Source organism: Schistocerca americana, chromosome 1 (genome assembly GCF_021461395.2).
Source record: "Schistocerca americana isolate TAMUIC-IGC-003095 chromosome 1, iqSchAmer2.1, whole genome shotgun sequence".
Taxonomy (NCBI): domain Eukaryota; kingdom Metazoa; phylum Arthropoda; class Insecta; order Orthoptera; family Acrididae; genus Schistocerca; species Schistocerca americana.
This window is the reverse complement of record NC_060119.1, coordinates 84,625,556-84,637,797: the sequence shown is the minus strand read 5'-3', so window position 1 is coordinate 84,637,797 and position 12,242 is coordinate 84,625,556.

The window sequence follows — 12,242 nt, the reverse complement described above, 5'->3', positions numbered from 1 at the left end:
TGATTCAATTATGATATCAGCAATACATTAACGTATGATGTATTACCTGCCAGCCAGGTGCAACGAGCAGCAATAAATACGATTTAGTGTGACCCTTCAAAGAGAGAGTTTTCTAAACAAAAGTATTATCACATAATTTGGAATGAATTTATTTTATGTGGTCTCTGGTTGCTTTAAAACAGTTTACTCTCAAACTAAAGGCTCAATATATTGAAATAGTAGCCTAGCGCGTTTGAGTGCGACCGCCGCCCCAAGGCGAGATACAGGCAAATCAGCACCATCAGATGCAGTAAGGCTTGAATACGCACGCCTTCAAACAGCGAGAAACACCCTTCTCAGCGCCGGCTTGACCGTGCTAAGGGACCAAAAAGGAGGAGTAGCATGGACGGAGAATGGTTCGGAGGAAAACAAGACAAAGTTGAATCTAACGGGAAACATCGAATGACAAATGTTTCCTGGAGAACAGTGACGCAGAAATGAATGTGGGACGTATATCTGTAATTACTTTAAGTATTTCATGTGGTGCTGTTACCAGTCTTTCTGCTGTATTTTCCTGGAACTTGCATTTGACCGTACTGTCATTTTGTTATCCCACATGGAAAGTGCCGGGCTTTGTGTATAATTGTGTTCACTGTGGATAGTCGGAAGACCTTAGAAGTACAGGGTGATTATAATTACACTTTCAAATCATTGCAGAAATTACACCACTGGTCAGAATGACGTCAAATTGCAATCGGAGAAGGGGGAAAACGTATGACAGAAGAAAAATAAATAGTTACAAAATGTAACAACAGATAGCACTGTAGGCATCATAACTTAACAGTGGACGGCTACAAGTGACAAATGAATCACACAACAATGCGTAACGTGTACGCTTGACTTTAAACAAACTGTACTATTCAGTGTGCATGAGTTTACAGGTCTGATACTGATAGATACTTAAGCCCATCCGCCATGGCAAGGTCATATTATAACGAATGGGAAAAATCGGTTTTTAATTGTCCTAATGCCAAAAGCCGCATAAAAGCATGAATCAAAATGAAATCGGATTATTAATTTCCGTGTGACTAGCCAAAACTTGTTCAATAAACTATCCACCGTTTTGCTACAACAAGTTGAAATCGACAACCAGCACGTTCCACAACTGATCGAAATGTTCCCGAGGTCACGTTCAGAATGTGTTGCGCAATGCGTACCTTCAATGAAGCTAAGTTTGTAATCGGAAAACTGAACACAACATCTTTTAAATAGCCCCACGGCCAGAACCCACACGGATTAAGATGGGGAAGGGACGGCCAGGCTGTAGGGAAATGGCGGCTGATAATTCTAGCGTTTCCGAAATGGCGCTTCACCATCCGCTTAACTGGATTTGCTATGTGCGGAGGTGCGCCATGTTGCATGAAAATGATCCCGTCAACACATCCGCGCTGTTGGAGAGCTGGAATGACGTGGTTGCGCAAAAGACACTCATAGCGCTTACCAGTGACGGTACAGGTAACAGGACCGGAAGCACCTGTCTCTTCGAAAAAATAAAAAATATGGCCCTATGATAAATGATGCCGTAAAGCCGCGCCACACAATGACCTTTTCAGGATGAAGTGGTACTGGTTGATTTGTGTGTGGATTTTCCGTTGCCCATATTCGACAATTCTGTGTTTTGGTATATCCTGTCAGAAGGAAGTGGGCTTCGTCTGTCTACAAAATCTTCCACGGTCAATCACTGTCTACTTCCGAACGAGCAAGAAATTCTAAAGCAAAGGGCTCTCTCGCCAGGAGGTCAACAGGAAACAACTCGTGAACATGGGTAATTTTGAGTGAATAGCAAAGAAAGACGTTTCGTAGGGTTTTGAGCACTGCGCTCACGGGTATGTCCTATGTTCGTGCAATTCTCCGCGTAATACATGTATGCACACCACCACTCGTCTCCTGCACTGCTGTAGCCACTGGTTCCACCGACGTCAGATCAATTCGTTTCCTCCCTCTACCAGGTTGCACACCAAAAGAACCCGTCTTTTCGAATTTCCGAATCATCTTCTCCATACCCACGGCAGTCATCGGACCAACGCTTTTTTTCAAACACTTCAGTGTTCGGAATTTCTGCAGAGCGACGTGTGCACAGTCTTCATTCTTGTAATACAGCTTTACAAGCAGAGCGCGATCCTGCATTGAGACAGTCATGGCGAACATCGCAGGCGCGAAAGGAGGAAAAGCCGAGTACCCGGTGTATTTATACCAACTTCAATGGGTTGTGCGCATGACCAATGGTGTCATTTCTACAGCATTTTGAAACTTTAACTTTAATTATAAGCACCCTGTACATTAGATTACAATAAACTGTCTAGCACTCAAAGTATGCATTGTATAGCACGAGGGATTCAATAATAAGTACAACAAATTTTTTTCTCAACCAGTCTCGGGTGAAAAATGTGGAATTCGTTGTGGGAACATCGTGGAATATTCTCGCCTCAGCCCCTATAGTTTCATGAAGCGGCGCTATACATAGAAATCTAAATGGCGTCTGAAAGGAGGTGTGTTAGAACCAGAGTGGTAGCATTGAGTTTCGTTTGGCGAATAGCCAGAGAACCCTAGATATTAGTAAACGCTTCCAGGATGTCTGTGGATTGCTGATGGTGAACAAAAGCACAGTGAGTCGTTGGAGGAGGCGTCTGACATCATCGCAACAAAGTCTCCCAAACCGGCCCTGTCCCCCGTGACCCGGACGGCTTTATACAACTGTGACTATTGCACTGCTCGAATGTGCGGACACTTTCATTCGAGTTGAGCGAGCGATCACAGTCAGACCCCTCGCTGCACAACTGTACGTCTCTGTTGGTACTGCTGACACACTTGTCCACCAGCTGGAGTACTCAAAGGTGTGTGCCTGCTCCGTTTCTCGCCGCCTTACAGAAGACCATAAAAAGCAACGAAGGACTATCTGTGCAGAATTACCTGCTTTCAGGAAAACAGCTGTTGCATTACCTATCGAAGACCCCTCGTACTATTCCCACGTTAAGAATGAGGCCTGTGCTCCCATGACATAAATTACAAAAAGTAAAGCATAATTAAAAATAGGAAAGATCCCTGCCGGAAAAGCTCAGCCGAAAATACGGAGTTCAGGCTATGTTGTTCATCAGTCTGAAGGAATAAGCACTAGCAACACCTTGGCCTTAGAAAAGTGCGTGGATCGCCTACATAAGTGTAAAACAAAGCATTTGACTCGAATAGGAGAGTCCTTCATCCGAAGAAACGTGGACGCCCATGGATTTGCCCTTCCCGGACGCTAGGTACTCCTGATCAATCCCATCTTAATATATATTTAATGCCTGACTATTCCACGTAACAAATTTTATAAATAGTCCACCGCATAAACACTGGATAACAATGTAACCTCTTCGATCAGCGCTATTAACGAAGTGAACTAGCTTTCTGTGTGATACTTGCCAGTCGATAGCAGCCTTCGGTTCTGCGTGCTGGCCGATGCGGATCCACCAAACTTCGGAAACGAATGCCAATACACAAGGCGCTCCCTTCGGGCTTTCGCCAGGAGAAATCACCAAAAATGAACTTGCTACCGTAAATCGATTTCGCATCCCAGAATTCGGCACTCTGTTAATGTAGTTAGTGTATGCTTGGAGTGACATGATGGAAGTTCGTGAACGACGACGAAAGGAGGACACTATATATTTGTAAGTACGGGGCGAGTTAAAGTGGAAAAAAAAGGGATTTTCGTCATAGGTTCGTCTAGAAAGCACGAAAGCGTCATGGTAATGTTCACCCAACCCCAGTAGCACACGCTACAAGAGAAGCGTTGTACAAGGCGATGTGGTTTACTGTGAAAAGTCCAGGAGCAAACGTTCCCAGAAGATTCAACCAATATATTGTTTACACCAACCCATATTTCGCGGAAGCACCGTGAAGGCAAGACTAGGGAGATTCGAGCTCGTTCAGAGGCTTATCGATAATCTTTTTGTAAATGATAGTTCCAACTTTTGACTGCCTAGATCGTCTATACTATTAATAATTTTTTCATAATGCGGGCCACAGTCATAATATATTTCTTTAAAATCAGTACCGCCATTAGACTGTTGTTTATTTAGAGTGTTACATTTACACTTACACAATCATGATTTCGTATTAGACAATGTGTCTAATAGTGTGTTTTAATACGAGTGTTTTAATACGACAGTATGCCATCTTAGGCAATTTATAACACTTTAAACACTTGATAATGGCACTTTGAAGCCGAAATCGTGATTGTGTAAGTGTAAATGTAACACTGAAAATAAACAACAATCTAATGGCGGTACTGACTTTAAAGAAAAGGTTTATACTACTGTACAGTCATCATTTTGACCTTTGGCCATTTTCAAGTACCACAATTATGGGCTTGATCAGACTACTGTACAGGAAGTCTTCGCCGAAATGTAGTAAACTTGGATACGTAATGCAGGTATCAGAGCATAAAAACGAGAGCATATTCGAAAAGAGTCTGGAAGAAATAAAATGAACATTTGTGACATACACTGAAAAACTGTGGCATAAAATGGTTATTAAAAATAGTCGTTATATATGACTGTTTGTCACACGTGGCTGTTTTATTCCCGCCAGACACTTTGTGAAAATGTTCTCGTTTTTACGCTGTGACATCAGCATTACATAAACACGTTTAACATATTTCGACGATGACTTCGTTTACAGAAGAGTGATTATGTCCAACATGGTCAAAGGCCCAAATCTTGATTGTACAGAAGAATAAATGGTTTATACAGTCAATTGGCGGTACTTTCATCTTAAAAGTATTACACGGTTGTGCCTCAAGTCATTGTAAAATTATCATCGATAACCGTTCTTCCCGCGCACCATCTCGAGAATGAAACACTCTCCGCCACACACCAAACGGTGGCTTATGTTAATGTAGATGCAGATGCAGGAAAGAAGATAAGACTGACGCCTCTAAGTAAAAGCGACGGTACTGCCAAGTGTAATCGATAACGAAAGGCTTCGGCTCCGACGTGCCCAATGTTTGTGTCGGTCTGATTGTGCGGAAGCACCACCTAAAGAGCGATGCCTAGCAGGCGATATTTTTTTATTAACAAAAGCAACCTGCGACTGGAAAATTTATTTTAAATTTCTGTTTGCTCCTTGTGTCACTAGTAAAATCCTTGAAAACGTGGAACGGGTCATTCCATTAGAAAGTTAGTATACTGGATATACGTTTCGAATTCGGAATGCTTATATTTACACTTTTACTTACAAAGCTGTTAAATCTTTCATTGTGTCCTGAAAGAGAAACGTACACACATTGTCTTACAAAGGATTTGCATTTTGTTGGGCTACCTCAGTAGAGACGCTGGTAGTGGCGACAACATCGCATAGGACAAATGTTTGTCTATAAAGTGAGTTAACATTAAAATACGATAGCCTCGGGCTGCTTTCAGAATAAGACTGTAGTAACAGGCATTTCAAATAAGCAACATTTACAGAGGATTAATTCAGCATACCAGCATATGAACAGGTGAAGTACAAGAATTTTCAGTACTATAAACCATGATACAAATTCACTACTTAAACTATTCATAATTCTTCACGAGGAATAAAACAAAAGGAAAAACGTATGGCACACTACGTGGCTACGGTTATACAACGATGCCCAGTCTGCGCAGTTACCTGGATTCAAACTGCTTTGACGCAGCTACCACCTGTTATGCTAAAGAGCGCAGTAGTTAATTAAGTTGACTGAAGACAATGCCATAAATTTCTTAAGACAATAGGCTGTGCTGGGGAAACAGGGCTGGAGTAAGACAATAGAAATATGGTACTCTAAGATGAGTGTCGTTAATAACGAAATCTAAAGAACGATAGTTTGAACTTTTACTAATGTACACGTGATAGTATTTTCTTGACGTCTTTATTTATATCATTGTTTTTGTTTCTTTATCTTTCATAAATATTACTTGTATTATCTAAAATACGTAAATTTTAATTGAATTAAGTACTGCATCTGCATATTTTCTGTAGTGTGAGTGCTATGCTCATAGACATTAGTATCTATGAAACATCTGGGAAACGGACAGTTGAAGGACTTTGAGTAGAGAGGGAGTGCAATGGCATCAATTTTTTTGGGGGGATCAAATGCTTGAAAGTGAAGATTTGAACTAGTCAAGTACTAACAGTTAACGATAAGTTTGTGTAAAGGTGGAGCAATGAACTTATGTCTCCAAATAATTACCACAAGCGATTTATGAGCGTAGAGGAGCTGAAAAAAAAATGGTTCAAATGGCTCTGAGCACTATGGGACCCAACTGCTGAGGTCATTAGTCTCCTAGAACTTAGAACTAGTTAAACTTAACTAACCTAAGGACATCACAAACATCCATGCCCGAGGCAGGATTCGAACCTGCGACCGTAGCGGTCTTGCGGTTCCAGACTGCAGCGCCTTTAACCGCACGGCCACGTCGGCCGGCCAGAGGAGCTGATGCATGAGCTGTAAATGGTGGAAAAACGTTACCTTTTACCAAATCACGGTAAGGAATGACTGATTACTGAAACACATTTTTGTGAAAGCACAGAGCTTCTAATGGCGTTAAATGTCTTTTCCGCTTAATAAAGCAACGCGCCCCTATAGTTACATATCGAGTGGTACGAACACGGATGAGTAAAACTGAGTAAATTTAAAACATTAGTCCTACCTAGATATTCCTTCATATATTTCTCCAAATTTATTTTACACTTTTCAGAAAATCGGTTCTTGTCAAGCCAATTTGTCGCACAACATCGTCAACAATCGTTTTAGTCTGTATCGGCATAAAATCAACAGAGACGCCACGCCATCTTAGCAAAATAAGCAGAGACAGAGATTGCAGTATAGCCACAGTCTAACATAACAGTCGCGACACTCACTGCTGTAAAAATTGTTGCCGTTTGACGGATGGAGCGACACTAGCGCTCCAAGCGGCGGGTAAGGTGAACGTCAGACGCGTCGTAAGCATAATGTTTGTTTGCATCCATTTCCTACGTAATTTCCGATTTATTCGAGTTATTTTCTTGCCTCCAAGAGTTTGTGTGGTATCAGAAGGCATATACGTTTCTAAAAATGATTCTAAAATATGCGCAAGTATGGACAAAAACCATGAATAGAGTGGCAAGCTACAACACATTCGTGAAGAAACACTTGTGACATTAGACAGAATTGCAGCTTACCACGTTGATATCAAAAGAATATAAACACACAGATTCACATGTAAGAAGCACAGACACGTACCTCTACATGCAAAAGCGATCGACAGCTCGTTTATCGTTCTGTAGGCTTACTGTGTTTGTCATTGTCTCCTGTTGCCACAAGTTCAAATGGTTCAAATGGCTCTGAGCACTATGGGACTCAACATCTTAGGTCATAAGTCCCCTAGAACTTAGAACTACTTAAACCTAACTAACCTAAGGACACCACACACACCCATGCCCGAGGCAGGATTCGAACCTGCGACCGCAGCAGTCCCGCGGTTCCGGACTGCAGCGCCAGAACCGCTAGACCACCGCGGCCGGCTGTTGCCACAAGTACGACCTTCATCTTTATATTATTCTAAGTGGGACAAGCAACAGTCAAATAGTGGGAGACATATGTTGAAAACACTATAATGAGCTGATTACATTACATTTCACGAAAAACCAAATATTTGAATAATTTTCAAACAATCTGTCTGTAGGCACTTTCCTTGTCCCGTAATAGTTTCGCTTCTGGGCATTCTGACACTTCACACGCTTTTGTAAGACACGAACAGCTACACTTAATTTAACCACTTCATCGTCAAAGCAGGTCTGTGTTGATGATTCACACCAATCTGACACTGATACATGGAGAGTCGAACTGGCTGCTTCTGTGTCATAGGACTGTTTTACAGCTTTAGATTGACTGTCGAATCTTTGTGGCAGTTTCTTCGTCATCGTCAGCTGAGGGGGTTTATTTGGAATGTCAAACAGTGTGGGTACTGCATTCCAAACGAGCTTGTTATTGTCTGCGTTCATGAATCGGTTTTGTTCGAAATGTAGCGAACAAAAGCTAATATTATTATACAGGTAAACTGGGTCTTTCTTCATAAGGTCTTCTCGTCTGCTATTAACTAGCCATTTTCTGCTCCTAAAACGAAACATTCATCATTTATACACATATAGTTTGGAAGTGAATCCTGACGATACAGTTTAGTAACATGATGGTATATACCTCCCAGGATCCTTAGGAAACCTAAAAAAGACAGCTGTGGTGTCTTCTTCCTGTTGTTGCTGCAATTTATTGCGCTACAAACGTTCCCGATGGTAAAAACCATTGTATAAATCAAAATAAACAATCACTATTCGCTTTCACGATCGCGCCGAACTCACAGTTCAACTTACCGGCCGCTTGGGGCGCTGCTGGCGCTGTAGCAACAAAATAAAGGCGAAGTGTCGCGACTGTTATGTTAGACTGTGGTATAGCGCGCCGTCTTCAAACGTCACGAGATAGGAGAGACTTCTTGCACATATCTTTGAACATCGAAAAACGTTGACAGTTGATGCGGAAAAAAAAGAACTGAGTCACGTGTGCGTTCGACATCTAACGAGAATTTATAGTTTTAATCGATGTCTATACTGAAGACTCATATTTAACGAAGACTCATATTTAATGAAATAAATCATTTGAGAAACATTGTCGCAAGCGAAAGTAATTGGACAGTTGTTATATTTACTTATAGTGTTTTGGTAGCGCATGTGTTTAAAAAGATGGCGTTCTATAATTGACAAAAAATGTCTCAATTTTAATTGTAGGGGTATATTGATGACATAATTGTTGTAGCCCACAGTAAACTCCTTTACGGCGTGTAGGATATGAATCGTACAGTCAGAACAGTTCAAAATTACGGGAATTTTACGGGAGTCGGCGTTGTGTATTTGAATGGTTTCATATGTGTTTTGAGCGCAATTTTGCCACCAGAGTAAAGTGAAGTAGCGGGAGAACATTAGGGAAGAATTTAAAAATAGAGTGAAAAGAACTCAGATACGGTTACACAGGGTGTATCACAATTAATGGCGCAAACGCACACAGTTGAAAGTACACGATACTAGAACCAAAAAAGTCTTAGTAAACATGGTCCCTAAGAATCGTACCCTTAGAGCTACTGAGGACTTCTTCAACTTCGCTACTCTGAACTCTGAAATACTTCTCTTCTACTGAACGAGTGCAAACAGCTCTTGCGGCATGCACTTTAGAGCCCATGTTTACCGTTTATTTTTTCTTGTTCTGGTCCATACTAACTCCTCAAAGAACTCGCAGTAGTAGTATCGAAGATGAAGCAGTGCTCATAGCTCTCAAGGCGTAAATAGGCTTCTGTTCTGCTAAATACAATATATGAGTGAATGTGGATTAAGACAATGGTGACAAAGAAAACGGAAATTAAATTTTAAACATTCGTTGTTTCTCATATCACGCACTGTTTAGAGCAAATGCTCAAAATGTCTTCTTATAACATCTTTACAAAGTCGACGGAAACCGCAGTACAAGAATAGCAGTTCTTCCGGGCAAAACCGCATTGCTAAACACACGTAGTCGCGTCCGCCTGCCGGACGGACTTGCGTGCACGAGTCTTAGATTGACCGTCGTTTTACGACGTTAGCTCCTCAGGGATTGGCTTCAGTCCCCGCGCTAACTGGAAGATTTTAGTCTATACGACACCACCTGCCTTTGTCTGGTCTTATTGTTAGCTTGTTTTTCTGTGAACTATACGCACGTCCCTCATATTTAAATGTCATTATGTTCACCTGATTTGTCATAAAACATTATCAGCAAAATTCTAAAACTAAAACTGTAAGTCTGCAGCCAAACGATCGCATTCTCAAACTTCGTGCAGAAGACGTCTTTATCCAGCGGAGCTTGGCAAGCAAATGGCAGAATACGTGATTCCAAATGGCTTTCTCTCCGGACCGCCGAATGGTAGTTAAAACTGGCCAGTTAGCGGCCGCTGTTTTCTCACACACACTTGCCTTATTTAAAAAGAAGACATAAATTAACGAAACTGACGTCACCATCTTGTACTGGTAATAGAAATATGTAAGACCTGTTCCTTTAGCCATCGAAGTTAACAGTAGTTTCGTATTATACGTATCACTGAAAGCCTTCCATCGGTAATAGACTCCTACATAGACACGTATCACTCGAAGCCTTTGTGTTTGAACAAGACGCCATTTTTGAAAGAAATAAGCTTGGGCCCCGTCTAAGAAATTCCTATGCCAGTTAAATGCCTCAGAAATGATTAAGGAGTTTCACTATTGCTTTATTTACTTTATACAAGTAGAGTATGTGAGTCATGCACTGAATAAAACAAGCATAGTTCCCGCAGAAAGTCTTTGCTTCTTTGATATGCCAGTTGGGGAGAAAAGCTGCGTTCTTGACTTGCACCCAACTCTATCACTTCTGTCTTGGACCTCCATTGTTGTTGTTCCCTCTTTGTTGTAGCACATATTGTATATTAAACATGACGCCTCTACTTTTAAATTCTATGGAAGTTGTTTTGATTTATCCGTCCTACCGAAGACCAGTTTTCTCCTTAGATTTCTTCAGATTTTCCGTACAGCCATTTCGCTGCTACACCTCCATTTCTAAAACGTAGAAGCAATTGCAGAAAATGTTTTATGCCAGTGGGAAGTCTGTAATGTCAGTCACATTTATGTACGTTCTAAAAGCAACTACCGGGTACAGTCACCCAGGCTACACCGTTATGTACTCTCGGGAAATACCCTATGGCATTCAGCCAGCACACAGACGCATGTGACGTCAGCTGAGATTTTCTGCTGCCCTTTCTCTCTGCCGGTCTCGCGATAATTCAGTTGTTAGTTTGTAAGTTTTCCATCTCACAATCAGTCTCTTGACGATGGCGTGGTTGTAAAGGAATGCACTCTGTTATTAATCTGCGCATTCTAGTGAACAACTCAAACCCAGAAATAGATGGGGGGGAGGCTATTTTCTTCTTTCTCTTCTTTCCCCGGGACGCTAGTACCTCCTTTACGAGCGGCCCACAGAAAGGAAAAAAAATGGCGCAAAGTAACGGCCACCCGATACGTCGTAGTTCCCGCGGTAGAACTATTTAATAGGCACCGCCCGAATGGCACTACTTCGTGTTTACGAGTTTTATTTCCTAGGCAACTGCGGAGAAAGTGGGAAACAGGGAGCGGGAGGCAGCGGTATAGGTCTATAACAATATCTGCATCTACTTCTACGTCCATAATCTGTAAACCACTGTGAAATCCATGGAAGGGAAGTACTTCGCATTGTGCTACTCATATGTATTAGGGTTGCTTCTCAGTCCATTCACTTATAGAGCGCGGGAAGAGTGAATACTCTAATGCCGTTTCGCGCTGTAATTAATCTCTATGGAGACGACATGTAGGAGCTTATGGTACGAGGTTCACTTCAGAAACTGTTGCTTTAAAATTTGTCATTTGTTAGCGTTAAAACTACGGCAGCTCAAAAGCTGGCAAAGTAGTTTGCTTACAGTCAGCACTTAAAGGAACAGTGTTTGCTAGACCATTTTTGTGGTTTTCGCAAAGGCTGAGGAGGCTTCCTTTTTCAAAAATTTGAATAAGGATTGCAACTCGAGGTTTAAGGTCACCGTTTTTACAGAGTTCGACCCAGGTGAGTCGCCGCTAGTGGGGCCTAAAATAAAAATCCCCAGACATATCAATTTACCAACATATAAATCATAACTGAAACCCTGAAATATGCATCTAGCTGTGATAACAATGTTCCACCCCTTGTAGTGTTATTAAGTATCAAATCACACTAAACAGCAAAATTAGTAGTAAACAAGGGCCCCAGATTCATGCAGCAATTAATACTAAAAAGAACTGAACACTACACTCAGACCCTGGAACAAAATTAGCATATTTTCAATTTGGTTTACTCTCTATAGGAAACCACGGTCTGGTGAGTACAAAACAGAAAATTTATATACATAAATAAAAATCAAATGCCGCATGTATCAAAGATCAGCACTTGAGAACGGCTTGACCAATTTGGCTGACTTTTTTTTTTTTTTGTAAGATAATTTTTGAAAAATCCACCGGGAAAGTCAAAAATTTGGGTGGTACTATTGTATTAAAATCTTAATGAAAGATATGTGGTGGTCGGTTTGATAATTCTGCTGTTGCATGTTTTCACAAAAACAACAAAATGTAACGTTCAGTGTAACATTTCTGTTGTCGCATGTTTTCATAAG